Source organism: Ambystoma mexicanum, chromosome 4q, assembly GCF_040938575.1.
Source record: "Ambystoma mexicanum isolate Mex_15411 chromosome 4q, UKY_AmexF1_1, whole genome shotgun sequence".
Lineage (NCBI taxonomy): Eukaryota > Metazoa > Chordata > Amphibia > Caudata > Ambystomatidae > Ambystoma > Ambystoma mexicanum.
The window spans coordinates 1,315,378,656-1,315,395,790 of record NC_090928.1 but is presented as its reverse complement, the minus strand read 5'-3'; the positions used below and the strand labels follow the sequence as shown (position 1 = coordinate 1,315,395,790).

The 17,135-nt window shown below is 48.3% G+C and overlaps 1 protein-coding gene across 2 annotated transcripts in view; it reads left to right on the top strand.

The window, feature by feature from the left end:
• LOC138468429 (zinc finger protein 615-like) overlaps positions 1–17,135 on the top strand; it is a 99,027-nt gene that overhangs the window by 43,657 nt on the left and 38,235 nt on the right. The window contains exon 4 of one of the 2 annotated variants that reach the window (XM_069608987.1): positions 3,595–3,676. The exons of the other annotated variant lie outside the window; for it this stretch is intronic. The gene's annotated coding sequence lies outside the window, so the exon portion shown is untranslated. The remainder of the gene's footprint in view (positions 1–3,594; positions 3,677–17,135) is intronic. 2 annotated transcript variants of the gene reach the window in all.

The window sequence follows — 17,135 nt, the reverse complement described above, 5'->3', positions numbered from 1 at the left end:
GGGGTTTATGTGCAATCCGGCCCCTCTCAGAGTCTCAAACATCTTCCGTAGATGTATTAGATGCTCCTCCCAGCTCTGACTGTAAATGATAATGTCATCCAGATATGCTCCGACATAACTTTCATGTCCTTTTACTAGGTGGTTCATCAACCTCTGAAATGTTGCCGGAGCCCCATGTAGGCCAAAGGGTAGTACCGTGAATTGATATAACCCAGTAGGTGTTGCAAACGCCGTCTTTTCTTTGTCCGATGGTAACAAAGGAATCTGCCAATAACCTTTGGTTAGATCAATGGTAGTTAGAAACTTGGCCTTCCCCAGGTTATTCAAGAGGTCCTCTATTCGTGGCATTGGGTAGGCATCAAATTTGGAAACTTTGTTTACTTTCCGGAAATCCATACAAAATCTTACGGTGCCGTCTGCTTTCGGTACTAAGACCACCGGAGAACTCCAGTCACTATATGAAGGTTCGATGATCCCTAAATCTAACATTTCCTTCACTTCTTGATTGATAGCTTGTATCTTTGATTCAGGGATTCGATAGGGTCTGAGACGAACGATAGAGCCGGGTTTGGTGGTTATGTGATGACATGTTAGATTAGTTCTCCCTGGAAGAGAAGAAAAGATTTCCGCAAACTCTTGCAAGAGATGGTCCAGCTCCGACTTTTCGGCAGACTTCAGTTCAGGATTGATATTCAAACTTTCAACTCCTATTCTTTCTTTAAGTTGGGGAAAATGTTCTTCCGGTGAGGGTTCACTAGAAATCATAGCTATAGGTTGAATGGGTGGTATCCACTTTTTTAATAAATTAACATGATATGTTTGGCACGAAAGTCTCGTACCAGGTTGTTTCACTCTGTATGTTAATGGTCCTAAAACTTCTTGAATTTCAAAAGGCCCCTTCCAGGTAGCCAACATCTTATTGTCCGAAGTGGGTAGTAGTACCAAAACCTGATCTCCTATATTAAAGGTACGGAGCTGGGCCTTTTGATTGTAATATCTTTCTTGGTTTATCTGGGCTTGGAGAAGGTTATTGCTAGCTGTAGCCTGCAATTTCTCTATCCTCTCCCGTAATTGGGAGGCATATTCGGTCAACGACACCTCATTATCTAACTGCTCTTCCCAGTTTTCCTTCAACACATCTAATAGAGTCCTCACAGGCCTCCCGAACAACAGTTCGAAGGGGGAAAACCCTGTTGACGACTGGGGAGTGTTCCTCAGGGACATCAATATCCAGGGTAGCATTCTGTCCCAGTCTTTGTTTTCTGGCGAGGTTGTCTTCCGTAACATTTGTTTGATCGTTTGGTTATAGCGTTCCACTAAACCATCAGTCTGTGGGTGATATACTGCTGTCTTTAAATGTTCAATTTTGAGGGTTTCACAGACTTGCTTCATAACGTTGGACATGAAGTTGGTTCCACGGTCCGTGACAATTTCTCTAGGAATTCCCACTCGTCCAATGAAGGGAACTAGGACATCACATATTTGTTGCGTATTTGTTGCCTTTAGGGGGAAAGCCTCCGGATACCTTGTAGCATAGTCTACGATAACAAGTATGTATTTATGACCTCTTCTGGTCGGCTCCAGGGGTCCGACAACATCAATTCCTATTCGGCTGAAGGGTTCAAGTACCAACGGCATAGGTTGCAGGGGTGCCTTCTTGATGTTCGCTCTATTTTTCTTTTGACACTCCTCGCATGACTGACAAAATCTAGCCACCTGCTGGTATATCCCTGGCCAGTAGAATCTATCCAAAATCTTCTTAGAAGTCTTTTCGGTTCCGAGATGTCCCTCCCCGATCTGTAAATGAGCGACTTCTAGAACCGTTGTATAATATTTGCTTGGGACCAACAACTGCTTCAACACCTCCCCACTCCTAGATTTACTCACTCTATACAGTAGTCCCTTTTCCTTGATGAAATGAGGACCTTCTCCAGGTGAAACCTCTTTAGCCCGCTCTCGTGCATATTGGAGTAATGGATCTAGGTCCTGAGCGGTTCTGAAACTATCGCCCTCCTCATCCAACCTCCAATCTACGGATACTGGACATGCATTCTTAGTTCTCCACTCCTCCTTCATTTTCCTCCTTAGTTTCCGACTCTTCTGAGGTTTGGGGTACGGGGAGGTTATTTCCTCTCCATGAAAAGGGGCCATTTCCCTCCAGCTCTTCTCAATCTCATGAATTAGTTTAGAGAATTTCGGCAGATCGGAGCCAATCAGTAAGGGCTTCGGTAGACTGGGTAGTACCGCTGCTTTCACTCCGACTGTTTCTCCACCCACCTTAATTTGTATTTTCCTTGCAGGGTACGCTTTTATATCCCCATGCACACATCTAATAGGAATTTCCCCTGCTGAATGAGGACTTTCACCTACCAGTTCTGATGTCACCGCTGTCTGTAGACTTCCTGAATCAACTAGGGCAGTGGTAGGCTTCCCGTCGACCTCCGCCTCACAGGTATATAAATATTGAGACTGTCTTCCGTGTATAGTTTCCGGGTAGTCTCTTTCTTTCATAGATTCTAGAACACTCACATCCATTGGTTCTGGTTTTGGTTTCTTTGGACAGAATCTGGCGAGATGCCCCCATTCTCCACAATCAAAGCATTGTGGGCCTCGAATAGACGTTGTCGCTGTACGATAATTCGAGGGTCCCTCACTGCTAGGTCTGATCCGGAAGTTCTCCCCTTCGGGTTTCCTCAACATAGAATGAGGCCATCTTGGTTGGGGTGTGGGTTTATTCATCATGACGTGTGGTTTAGAACTTGATGCATAGGTCAACACCCGGCCCTGTCCTGCCTTTTGATACGCTGCCGCTACTTCCACTGCCTCTAACAACGACAATCGATGGTGTTGTTTGACCCATCGTTGTACTGGGCCGGGTAGTCCTTCTATGAATTGCTCCAAGATGACCTTTTCCAATATCTCAGCCGGTGAGGACACAGTGGGATGTAACCACTTCTCGGCCAGTTCCTTCACTGGGTAGAACAACTGTCTTGGGGTCTCCCCTTCCCCCAGTCTAACCTCTCTGAACTTGATACGATAGTTCTCCTCATCTTGTCCCATACGTTCTAGAACCACCTTCTTCATGTCTCCATATGTGGTATCCCCCGTGGGATTTGCGGTCTGATAAGCTGACTGCATCTCACCGGTCATCAATGGTGCGATGTAGTGGCACCATCTCTCGGTAGGCCATTGGGCATTTCGAGCGACCCTCTCGAAGTTCACAAAGAAATGGGCTGGGTCTTCTCCTACTGAGTATTTTTGTAGTACGGAAGTAGGGACTTGAGGATTATTCCTGATATTTGTGACTTCCAACAACTGCGCTTGCTGCATTTGTAATGCCTGTTGAAACGCTAATCTATCTGCTTGTGCTTGCTGATTCTGCATTTGTATGGCTTGTTGTAGCATCTGTTGTCCCTCGGAAAGGGTCTTAATGAGGTCCTCCATGACGTTCTCAGAATCCCACTTCTGACACCACTTGTCACAAGAAAGTTTTTAAAACATGAATGAGACTCAGAGCCAAAACGTAGGTGGTGAGAATTACAACGAGAATCCTCTTCTTTTATTTTAACAACTGTTTTCTATCTCTCTTTTAAGGTTGAAAAGGATACGTTTTCCCTTGCCGTAGGTTTGAAACCCAAGACCTTCTTATAGAACACTCTTGGACTGTTCTTCTCAGGTAAGTCTTTAAATGCCTTTTCAAGATCTTTTGCTCTTTCTTTCTTACACTGTATATGTCTCTTAACTTCCTCTTGAATTTATCCTATTCAACTTGGAAGAAACATTTAACGTAGCAATCTCTTTTATTTAGGTTTTCTTGAGGAACTGTTTATTGTAAGTTCGTAATAATGTGGACGGCTTAACGACATTGTCCATACAAGGTTTATAACGGGCGCTCCGTTGGTACACGGCCCTTCTGTCTCATTTCTCTGCCTATGCAGCCTTCTATAGCTCCTCCGCACTAGTCTATGTATATGTATGCTCTCTTTCTTTGCCTCTTCCCTCTCCCGGTGTTTCACGTACCTTCGTAGTAAAGCGTGCTACTGTTGGTTTCAAACAGGATTCACTCGCGCTGTCTTCACTTCTCTCTATATTTCTTGTCAGCTGGTCTTCTGAATTCAGCGTCCCGCTGACTCCGCCTCCTCAGACTCCCCTTGCTGGCCGCATCCGACAGACTGACACGGCAGGCTGGGAGATCAGCTGTCTTCTTCGCAGAAACGGCTGCCGAGGACACGCCCCTCTTCGGCTGCTCTGTAATGGCTCCGACGCCGGCGCCTGTATTTCTTCAAGCTCTAGCCTCTTTAACTCTGTAAACTTTATGTGGCGACAACCGGTCGTCGTATTAACACAAACGCAGGCTTTCCTTAGTGCAATGGTGCCTCAGGACGAGCAACAGGAATAATCTTCTTTTCGAGCCCAAACAGCTTAATACGCCCAGACGTAACCGTCGTCCTCCGTTTTTTCCTCTCCTCCAGACGTTTCCTAGGCAACCCAAGCAGAGTGAAAAACATTAGAGGAAAGTCCATACATCTGTGGCTTCCTGGTCTTCCTGAATGGACTAATGTCTATATTTTACTACCCATGTAGAGACTGACTCCGTCACAGAAACCCACTGGCATAAAAATCGACACATTCCTACAAGACCTGGAAGATACTTTAGACCTCACTACAATTGATACATACATAACACATACGATCCTAGTTGGTTACTTGAACATACACTGCATCTCTAAAATAACTGCAGCAGAATCCATCCTTCTTCAGCATGGGGTCTGGCATGGATTCACATGCTCATGAATATTCCCCGTCATCAGGCTGGGAATCCTCGGTAAAGAAAAAATCAGTTTCAGTTTCACTTCTGAACTGTCTTTCTCCTAACAACCAATCACTGGTCTGTGGGTCATACTGCCCCCAGCCAACGACTGCCCTCTACCTAAGCCCCTCCTCTGGCAGCCATCTTCAGATTTGTACCGCATGTGCAACTTGTTGGGAGTCCTCGTGCTATAGCTCTCGAACTTTTACTGCGTTTTGCGATTTTTCTTATAGTTTTGATCTATTTTTTCGGTCAATCGAGCCTCAAGCTCCATCAATCCATCTTCCGATTAATGGGGACCCGTTTTTGGATTCTTCAGCGCCCCTCAAGGGCAATTTTCGTCGAGTTTCTTCATGGAGGATTCCAGAAGCTTCTTCAAGGCCTACACCGCGTGGACATGGCGGATGAGAAGAAGAACTTGGCTCTTCTCTTCAAAGTTTGTCCCGGCTGCAACCTACGGAATGACTTTTTGGACAACGGACATTCCCTGTGCCTTTACTGCCTTCACTTGGACCCGATGCACCTGGAGGATGACTGTACGTCTTGTCAGGAGATGGTACCCCGCATGCTGAACGATTGGCGCAGGCTTCTCTGGCTGCAGGCCAAGGCCTCTTCTCTGGATGAGTCCTGGCAGCATGCCTCCCCTGCACAGAAGAAGAAAGTTGAGCAGTCTTCTAAGACCTTTGAGGGTGGCCCTTCCGCGGATGCCAAACATAAGGCTAAGCACCGCAAGTCCACTGCCACCGGGGGTGCCGTTGGGATGGGCCCTACAGCGGCCAGTGCAAGTACAGCGTCTCCAGCACTTTCAACCACGAGCCAATGAAAGGGGCCCCTAGGGGTCCCTTGTGCTATGGAAACAAGGCAATAACCATACACGAAGAAAATGCGCCAGACACGAGGTTTCAAATTCCCAATGCTAGGGTTTATTGCAAGCAAAAGATAGTATCAATTGGCCAATTCTGATTTCACGCCCCGGGACGTGAGTTTCCTAGACCTCGAGGGACGCAAGAGAGCGAATTACGTACATCAGTTACATATATACAAAATGCATATCATACAATCAGCAAAGTCATGTTCAACACCCCTCTGTATTAAGTTCCTTTGAACTCGGGATGACGATGGACATATCCGACGAGTATGACGATTATGCTTTCGATGTCTATTCTAGTAACAATGTGCAATTTATAAAGTGCGGAGGCATCTTTTAGAACACGGTGGTTCTGTTCTTGGAAGCAATCTGTACACAGGGGAAGAGCCACATTCCAAGCTTTGCTATCTATGAGGTACTATTCGTGTCCTGGGAGCCGACACGTTCTAAAGGGTTTTGCAAAGGGGGGGCCGTAAGAGAAGCATAATTCAAGCCTTTAACTGTATTATTCTAACATATTCTACCATCGAACGAGACTGGCTGGCAGCTGTGAAGTGATTAAATGCCCTGCAGCTTCCTCCCAAGGCTACAGAGAGGGAGCGTGGGCATTCCTCTCTGGGCTACTCATGAGGAGTTTTCAGCAAACTCTTCAGCCCCGCGACCTTGTCCTTTCATATTCAGACAACAATGTTAACAGTTGAGCAGAGTAAGCAGAACCCGCAAGAATTGCAAGCTGCAAAGCAGTTTTTAGACAGAAAGCAATGAGCAATGGTTAACAAGCAAAATGGCGATTCTTACTACATTTAAAATGGCCGCTCGTCGGTCAAGCATAGCAGTTCATATTTCTCCAATTCGGTGCATAAAACGGTTGGCCCACGGCCATCAAGTTAACTCTACAATTCAAATGAAGGGTATTCATTTTTCCAGATTGACACCAATGCTCAGGATCTTTAAAGAAGAGGAAGTCGGACCATCCGGGCAAGCTCTTGGAGAAGACCCAGAAAGGCCCTATAGAGAAGGCCAAGTTGGAGCAGGGCTCACACCATCCCCCTAAGGTGAAGGCCTCAGACTCGGCCAAGGCCGCAAAAGGCCCAGCTACATCAGACGAAGGCCCAACCTTCCATCGAAGGAGTGGTGGCGTCACTCGTCTCCGGACTCAGTGGTTTTGGTGGCGGCCAAGAAGAAAGCTTTGGGTGCCTCATCGACCATGGCCTCCTCCCCCCTGGACAGTGAGGGAAAGAAGTTAGATGCATTGGGTCGAAGAGTGATCACATCGGCAGTGACGACCATCAGGGCTGCAAACACCATTGCCATCGTGGCGCATTACAACAGGGAGCTTTGGTTTAAGAATGCCCCCCCTCCTGGACTTCCTTCCCGATGAAAAGAGGGCGGCGGCATTGGAGATCCTACAAGAAGGAGAGGTGGCATCGGACCACACCATTACAGTGGCCACAGACATCGCCGACACGGGGTTCCGGCAAATGGACAACAGCGTTTGCCTTCATCGGCAGGGCTGGCCGTGGGCTACTAATTTCCACCAGGATGTCCAGTCGCAGGTGTTGGACATGCCCTTCGACAGGGATAATTTGTTCAGAAAGACTGTGGACGAGTCTCTTCAGGCCATCAAGGCAGACACTGAGACGGTTCGTGCCTTGGGCACGCTTCAGCAACGACGGCGGTCCTTTCGGACTTCCGGAGGAAAATCCCAAGGTTCTCCCAAAGGATTTGGGGAGGTGCTTCGTCCTACCGTCAACCCTCCCACTCGTCGGCCCAGGAGATCTACAGGGGTCGTGCCAAATCTGGAGGAGGACGTCATTGCCAAGGCGGCGCTTCGATGTCAAAACAGGATAGAACCGGCCGTAGAGTCGGGCCCCCACCCGTGCACCCCGGTGGGAGGCCGGCTGGCGAACTTCATCAGCGTGTGGAAGACCATCTCCACTGACCGTTGGGTGCTGGACGCTCTCACCCACAGAGACACGCTAGAGTTCCAATGGAAGTGACCCCATATACCACCAGTGGGCCGGCAGGAAAACCTCGCCCCTCAGCTTCTGCTGGAGGTGCGGGCCATGCTAAAAAAGGGTGCGATAGAGCTCATCCCGAAGAGGCTCCAGAGTGTACTCTCGTTACTTCCTTGTCAAAAAGAAGACTGGTGGTTGGAGGCCCATCCTGGAACTCTGCCGTCTGAACAAGTACATCAAGTCTCAAAAGTTTCGGATGGTGACTCTTCAGCACGTGCTAGGACAGCTGGAAGAGGGGGATTTCCGATCGTCTCTGGACTTGGAAGATGCCTATTTTCACATCCCCCATACACAACTGCCACTGCAAGTTCCTACGCTTCATGGTTCAAGGGCAACATTACCAGTTAAAGGCCCTTCCCTTCGGATTAAAGTCGGCGCCAAGAGTTTTCACCAAGTGCCTGGCACCGGTGGCGACGCAGCTGCGTCTACGAGGGATCCACGTGTACCCTTAACTGGATGACTGGCTAATCCGGGCAAGCTCAAAGGACATCGCCGTCAAACACACGGCGAGGACCGTCCAACTCCTGATGGATCTGGGGTTCTCGGTGAACTATCGCAGGAGGTGTGGTGTCTGGGATCCCGACTCAACACAGTGTTGTGCCTGCCGTCTCCGTCAGAGGAGAGGATAGTGCCCATCTTTGGCAAGGTACAATGGCTGTTGGCCCTGAAGATTGCATGGGTGAGGTCCATCAAGTCCATGTTCAGCATGATGTCATCATGCATATACCTCATTCGGATGTGCAGGCTATGGATGCGTCCACTGCAGGAGTTCCTTGATGCCCGTTGGATACAAGTGTCGGGAAGCTTCGAGGACATGATCACACTTGTTGAGAGTTTCCGTTGAGCGATACGGTGGTGGGGAGTGCACGCACATTTATCCGCAGGCGCAGATTTCCAGACCCCACCTCATCAGGAGACGGTCACGACAGACGCCTCCCTGGAAGGATGGAGAGCGCACACCGGAAGCTTTCCTGCAAGAGGCATGTAGCTACCGGAGGAGAAGTCGTTGCACATCAATGTGTTGGAGCTGCGGGCAGTGTTTTGGGCCCTCAAGTCCTTCCTTCCGTTCCTCAAGGGCAAGGTGGCACGGGTCTTCACGGACAACACCACCACAATGTTCCACATCAGGAAGCAGGGGTGAACCAGATCCCCAGCACTCTCCAAAGAGGCGCAGGACCTTTGGCACTAGGCTGTAGCCCAGGGGATGTTTCTCATCCTGTTTCATCTGACAGGAGTGAAGAACACCGTTGCCGACTCTCTCAGCAGGGAGTTACGCTCTTGCCACGAGTGGGAACTTCAGCAGGATCAAGAGGATCGCCTGTTCTGCAGATGGGGCAATCCCCAGATCGATCGGTTTGCGACAGCGACGAACACCAAGTGCCGGAGGTTCGCCAGCAGGTTTCCCTAGCCGGGGAGCATGGGGACACAGTCTCTTTCCGCTGGGACAGCCTATTTCTATATGCGTTCCCTCTTCTTGCTTCTTTGATTAGTCAATCAACTCAGATGGTCCAGGTGCAGGATGATCCTCGTCGCACCGGCGTGGCGGAGACAGATATGGTACCCGGACCTTCTGAACATGTCGGCGCCCCCTCCAGTCAAGCTTCCGGCAGTCACAGATCTTCTCGCCAGGGAAGGAGGCGTGATTCTGCACCATGAACCAGGATCGCAGAACCTGAAGGCTTGGCTCCTGCATCACTAGATTATGGGGGTTATGATCTCCCAGCGGATTGTAAGGAGGTGCTTGCAAAAGCCAGAGCTTCATCTACCCTCAAATGCTACGGGCACAAGTGGAAGAGGTTCACCGTTTGGTGCCGTACACAGAAGATTGACCCTCTACGAGTCACTGCTCCGCAGGTGCTTCTGTATTTTTTGTCGTTTGCCAAGGCAGTACTGACCCATGCTTCCATCAAAGTTCATCTGGCGGCTATTGTTAGGTCGAATCCTGTGCGGTTTCCTTAGGGAGCACTACACAAGATTAGGACTACAGGTGAGAACAATAAATCCCCTTTGGTATCAGTCTGTACTACAAAGATTTAGTTGGTAGCTGTGGCTGAGCAGTCAGACATATCTCAAGAGGAAGATGAGCAGTATTCAGGGTTTACACAATAGGCCTACAAGACTATGGTGTTAGGGAGAATTCTCTGTTTAGGCTGAATTTCCCTACCTAGTGAGTCCCCCAGCAGCTTTGCTGGATTTCTGGGGTTTAATTTTTTTCTCCTGCCAAGAGTGAGACTCTTTTACCCTCACTCTTGGACATGTTGAAGTGTGTTTTCTTGGTTAAACCTTGTGTTGAATGGGCTATGGGGTCTTTTACTCCATAGGGCCTCATGTATTTTTGTGATGTGGGTCACACAGCACCCTCTGTGCCGTGACCCAGGGGTGTCCTAGGGACTCCCCAACATAGACTCCATACCCTGGGACTGACTACTGTCTCCCAGGGCATGTAAAGTCACCAAAGACTTTGCTAGTCTTGAATCCTGAACAGAACCAGTACAAACCATCATATTGTGGACGTACTGGCTGGGGCAATTCGATTGCCCCAGGGTCTGTTAGTCGAGGGGGCACGTCTCCGTCCCCCCTGATCGAGTTTTGGCTGGTGGCAGTGGAAACTACTTTTTATATTCGACCGCGAATATTTCCCTATGGGATTTCCCATTGTTTTAGGCTAACACATTTAATTATTTATTTACGGTAGCCTTAAACATACCGCCGGTTTATATATTTATTTTTATAACTCCGGTTGGGACTTTTTGCCAAAACTTGATTCTAAAATGGCGTTGGCGTTCGCCTCTGTAACTCTGACCCAAAGTGGAGCCCTTTGTTCCACTTTTGGCGGGCTTCTCCACAGAAGCCCTCCAAAGTGGTGCCACTCTGTCTGGGGTACTTAGGAGGGGTGGAGGGGGATTTAGGCACCCTGGACTGAGTTACCTTGGTAACTCAAGTCGCACTCCGTCCTGATTGGCCCAAGTGGTGAGCCGCCCGGCTCACCACTTAGCATGTTTGAGTGACAGCTAGGCTGGGTGAATGGGGGTTTGCTGCATAAAAGCAGGGCTTTGGGGACTGGGACTTCAGAAGTCGCCACAGGACCAAGAATCCGACGAGGGAAGAGCTGAGCCGACCTGCTTCGACGACACCACCCGGTGGAGCCCTGCTGAACCGTCTCACCACTTTTTCCCGACGACCGAGGAGAACTCTTAACGGAGTGGCTCCTTCCCTTGACTGGTGGGGACAACCAGTTTTCGCCTTCTTTCCGTTCTTTGAGGTATCTCGTGGCCGCCTTGCCTGTGCCAAGCACCCCGGCATCCGGAATACCACACTTTACCCCCATACCGCGAAAGTCGGTACCAACCCTTTAACCGGAGGACTCCGCGGCTGGTTTCTTCCCGGGCAGTGCTACGACCTTTCTCTTCTGCTCTTCAGCGAGATATTCTTCTCCCCTGACCGACGTCGAGCCTTGCTGTCACTGCCTGGAACAACTGCCCCCGCTGGAGGATCCTTTCCGCTTAAGGTACTGTGTTCCGCCTGGCTTCCCTTGCCACCGACTGTACGGGGTAGATTTAGTCCCCGGCTTTCGAACCTGGGAGTGCCTGGGACACTTTGGCTAAACTTTCTGAGCCACTCTAAACTCTTTTTGACTCTTTGCAAGACTTTGAATCTCTAACTAACAGTGTGATCTTGGGCACATTTTCGCTCCGGCTACTCTAAGAGTGGGCCCTGCCTAGTGACTTTTGCTCACCTGTGACTTTAGTCTTCTTTAAGCCTATTGCAAGTGTTCTGGACCTTAGAGTGGTGTGTCTAACCTATTTCTGCTTTTTCTCTCCCTTTCTTGGAAACTACTAGAGTGTCATCTAACGTTAAGCACTCACCTCTGTTTTAATTAAGTGGTGTTAACCTAGAGTTGTCTAGATAGGAGAAAGGATTGAATCTAATTTCATTATAACTGTGTTGGAGTGTTTTTACCATATTCGTTGCTAGAGTGTTTTTACTTATGTGTGTTTTTAAATAAATAACTATATTCTTTTGAAACCAAGCTCTGGTCAGTGTTTGCCTGTGCTATTGTGTTTTGGTACATATTGTGTATACTTTGCATACTGCCTAACTCTTCTTGAGAGAAGTCTGACTGCTCAGCCACAGCTACCAGGTAAATCTGGGTGGTACAGACTGCTACCAAAGGGGTTTACTGCTCTACCTGTAGTCTTAAATCTTTTGCAGTGTTCCCCAAGGGAACTGCACAGGTTTCTGCCTAACATATGGTACAAGGAAACACTGACGAAAGCTTTGCATTAAAAAGTATTTATACATGTATTTTATACACTTCTAATAAAACACATGTATCACAGTCATCAAGCAAGTTAAATTAAGTCAAAGGAAAAATATACACACTCCCAAGTTAAATTGTAGACCAAGTGAACCAGAGTGAAAACTGAGCAAAACGGCATAGTGACAACTACACACAAGGGATCCTCTAACAAGGGAGGGAAAGCACAAGTTTTATAGGAATAGGTTCTTACACACCCTAGCAACACTTCCCATAAGTTTGTGAACCAGTTTAAGCAAGACAGTTGAATGTAAGCGTCCCCAGAATCACACACCCCTTATTGAGAGGCAATGAAGGAGGGAATGAGACCAAGACCAAGTGCGGGTGAGATCAAAAGGGTTTTTTATCTAAATCAATATAGGGCATGCAAAGGACTCTGCAAACTCTGAGAGCGCTCTGTCTGACAATAGCAAAGACAGGCCTACTTATTTACAGGACAACGTCATGGGTGACACAAGCTATAGGGGGCACATAATCGTGGGGATTGGGTGGTGATGTCTAGGGGGTATACATTGTAGATAGTTGCTCCTTCAGGATTGGTGGACATTGGTGCAGTGCCACGTGGGGTTGGAAGGTCAGCTGGGCTCATCGGGGTGGAGTGCCGGGCCGGACATGCCTTGTAGTGATGACTGGTAACTAAACTGACATTTGCCCTTGTGGCCACACATTCTCACCCATTCGTTACACTTCATGCTTCCGTTGGCTTATAACTCTTGTAGCACTGACCTTAGATCAATAGGCAGGCAGGAACATTGATATGCAATAGGAAGTGTCCCAATACATCAGTTGTAAAGATACCTTAGGTACAAACAGGCTAGTCCCATGTGCATGGTCAGGGGCATGGGAGGGGGTACTCAATCACCCTGTCTTGGTAGATTCGGTGAGGGATGGTATTACGATCTGTTAGTACAAGGGTGGGCGCCCCCCTTTTGAGGGCCATTAACTTGGGTTCGGCGGAGATACCACTGGCCCGTGGGGAGCATGTGACTGGTGCCTAAGAGACGGTGGGATTTAGGACCATTTAGCTCGTAAATCATGGAGTCAGGCTGTGGCGGCCTCTGACATGGGGGAGGCGGATGCTTGAAAAGGGTCCAGCAGGGTCGGGAGGGGAGGCGAGGCTGTGCTGTTCGAACACCAGCTATCTCTGGAGGGCCTGGGCAGGAGGAGGGGGAGATGGCCTTGCAGCTCTGTGCGTGGCATCCTGCACAGGGTGGTGTACTGTCCCTTGGGTGAGGGGCGTATAACAACACATGGGGTCTCTAAGATGACTTGTATGTATTTGCATTTGAAGGGATACTGACTGGGAGCCATACCTTTTAGCACAACAATTCACATCTATAGTTGACATACAAACATGAGGTAGTGTTAGGCAGGCGTATGTATGAAGAGGGCAACGTATGTTATTGCACATTGTCATCAGCTAGCCAGTCTTCGTACATCTTCACATTATAAACAATATCTGTTGCATATTACTCTTTACCCATTCTTCTTCACGTTAGCAGTGAACGTTAGTCAACACGACATATATTACATAAATGGTTTCTATACATTACAAGAGTTTTCGGGGTAGGCAGGGGTATGGGGCGCCACACAGTCTAACACTGGGGTTTGGTACAGGGTCAGGGCATGCAGGTTTTGGGCTGGTTTCACTTGCTTCCTAATGTTCCCGTTCATGGCTGTGGCAATGATGTACTGCGGAAGGTTAACAGTTTGTGTCTGGTAGCTCATGAGAATGGGTTCTCAGCGGATCTGCCATGCGGCGGGGAGTGGGGGAAGTGTGGGCCTCTGTGAGCGCGGTCGAGTGGGGGTCAAGCTGCAGCTTTTAGTGCACACGCTAGCTCTGCCTGGGTTAGATCTACACGTTTTAAAACAAAATGGAGTTGGCTTAGTACAAGATGGTGTCTGTGCTCTGCCACATAACGTGGTGGTGCAGCCTCACGTGTCGGTCTGCAGCCGCCCTGCCGTCTGGGCCCGGGGGCCGGTGGGCTGCCGACGAGTCATGAGTCTTCACCAGGGTGGGAGATGTAGTAGGAGGGGGGTCCTATTGACCTATCCTCCCCTACATTTCCCCCCTTTCGTTACTTAAGTAACGAATACCTTAGCTCCCCCAACCGCTCGCGCTCCTTCTCAGCTAACACTGCCTCCTCCCAGGCTGGTGTTCCTTTTATTGGCATCCAAGCCCTGCAAACCCCCCTTTCGGCTTTCCCCCCTTCTGGCATACTCATCTGGTGTGCAGGTCATATATATAATCCCCCATCTCCCTCCAGGTCCACCCATACCTCTGTGTACCATTCTAGTTCCAAGGGCTCTTTTATTGTGGTATGATATAACCTATCCACTATATCCCCGTCATAATATATGGGTACCATTCTAAACTTGGGTTCTGACTCTTCACCAGTTTGCACGTGTGCTTCCTGTTGCATTCGTGCCCCTCCTCTGGCGTTGCCCATTGTCACCATCATCATTGTTCCATTTGGGACTGCGTTTGTGCAGCATCGAATACCCAGCTGGTACACACAAAAAATCACAAGCAAAAACACGATGAGGGGCATCAGTAGTTTCACTGCGAGCCCCATCCAGGATGGCACCCATGAAAAAATGTTGGCGAACCATGTGCTTGATTCTGCACCACCTTCTTTCTTCGTGCGTTCCCCTAGGTTGTGCACTGCGGCGATGACGTACGATAGAGTCCCATTATCAGCATCTTCAGAAGGTACAAAAGTGCAACAGGCACTTCCGATTTTTCGGCAAACACCTCCATCCATCGCCATAAACAGGTCTAGGACATACTTGTTTTGCATTGTCATTAGTCTCAGAGCCCTTAGCTCCACCTTGATCACGTTGAACCATTCTTCAGTGTCATTAGCCAATTGGATCAGCTCCCACTGTGTTATCTGCAGCCACTTTGCATTTGTCCATGTCTGAATGCTTGGGATGAGGGAGGCGAAGAAGGTATCGGCTGAGCTGAACAACCTGTACCTGTCTGAGATCTGTGCCAAGAGTTCTGAGGAGGCCCTTGATATGTAGTTTGACAACCTCCATTTTCTGGATATGATTCCTTCGGCGTTCCCTTCTGACAGGGCATACAGCGGTGGCTCTTCCGTGGGTGGGGCGCTGGCTGCTGCTTGGGTCATCGTCCGGCCCCCTTCTCCGATGTGACTTTCCGGTATTACCATTAGAGCTGAGTGCAGTGTTGCCAGGGAACATGTGCCCCTCCATGATGGTGGGAGGTGCATGTACGCCCGTTTGCCACAGACCCAGTAAGTGTCCATTAATGCTGCTGTTCCTTTCTTCATATCTGGGATCATCAGGCTTTCACTGCAGTTCATTTCTCTTCCCATGTCGATTTTCCCTTCTCCCAAGAAGCAAAGTTCATTTGAGATTTCTTTCTGTAGTTTGAATGGTTTTTCTATAGCGCTCACCCAGGTCAATTTGGCTATATGTTCTGACCAGACTGTGGTACATGTTTTCTCAATCCATTGTAGCTTTCCGGTCGGTAGCCCTCGCAGTGCTTCAGCCTTGCACATTACCACATCATCTTTCCATTTATTTTCCGAAAATAGTGTTCCCTTTATTACGAAGAACGGTTCTTTTAAACACACCACTCCTTTGGCTCTTAAGTAGCACGTTTTTTCGTTATGCAGCATTTCAAAAGATACCGTGTGTGCCTGGAAGGTGTTCTTAATTCTGCACAGGGTGAGATGGAGGAGACATTGGGCATCTGTGAGAGGCAATTCTTATGGCAATAGAACTTTAGGCGTGCCTGAGGCATGGGGGATCAGTGAGCACACGTAGCAACTTTCATTAGTCGTTCATTTAGCTGTGGAGCTCATGTCTACATACCATTTATTCGACTGATGTGGGTGCCTGGGATCTTCTATTGTATCTAGTCCCAGGCAAGAGTATTCATCATATCTCTCCCTCCCCACCTCCCTCCTTCTTCTACTACTTTTAAGAAATGTTTTTTTCCTGGCCGCATGTAATAGGGACTCCCTTTCCCAAGCCCCCCCTCTCCCACTCCTCGTACAGAGCCATAGAATTGTTAGCCATTTCAGCATTTTCTTTCATCCTTTCTGTGGTGTCAACATTTTCTATGAGAGGATCGGTTGTCGTTGTAGGCAGGGTAGCAGTGGTGTCATACAGCCATGATATAACAGAGGGATGTCAGTCGTTTAGCTCACGTACACTGACATTTATTGCATTGTGTTAGGGCTCTGGAGGGGTGGTTGACTTGTTATTAGTATCGTTTTGGCGTTTTGCCTGGTCTGGGTGGGGGCCGTTCCCCCATACCAGCTGGAAACCATCCCATATTAAATAATTACCCTCCTTAAATGGTTTGCTTACATTTTCCATGTTGGTCCCATTATATCCCCCCTCATTCATCTCAATGCAGATAAATGCTATTATCCAATAGAGTACCAGGCCGAACATGAGTGTGAAAAATATAATTGCACAGACAGTCAAACCGCATTCATTTGAATATGTACGTAAATCAAAAGTAACATTTCAATTCCTAGCGTCCCTATTTCTAGTTTTTGCAGGCTGCCTGTTCGTTGCCATGGTTTCTCCTATATGTTAAAAGATAAAAGGCATATAAAGCATATAGTTGCATTCATATTTGCATTTCCAAATTTGGAATGATGAGAGAGAGAGAGAGTGAGAGAGAGAAAAAAAACAGGTCATTTTCATTTAATACTGTTTTACTTCTTGCTGTAAACATCGTTATAATACATTTGTCATTCAGTAAACCCTGCATGTTTATGTGCGTACGTTTTTTTTTTAAACAGTTACTGCTCTATTCTTGCGTGTTTTCCCTATCAGGGCTCTCTGCAGCTTCTGTTGGTCCCACACTGTCATAAGCTTTTCGGACGTCTGTCAAATGTATCCAATATCTCAAGCCCTTCACTTTCACCGCTGTGGGCGTGCAGAACACTACTTCGTATGGGCCATGAAATCTTGGAGCATTCCACCTACGAACTAAACTCCTGACATAGACCATCTCACCTGGTTCTAGCTGGCCTGTAGGGTTTCCTTGTTCTGGAGTAGTTGTTTCACTCGCCCCCTCTTTTGTGAATGGCGGTGCGAGTTGTTTTGCTATCATGCGGGCTGCCTTAGTGAGTT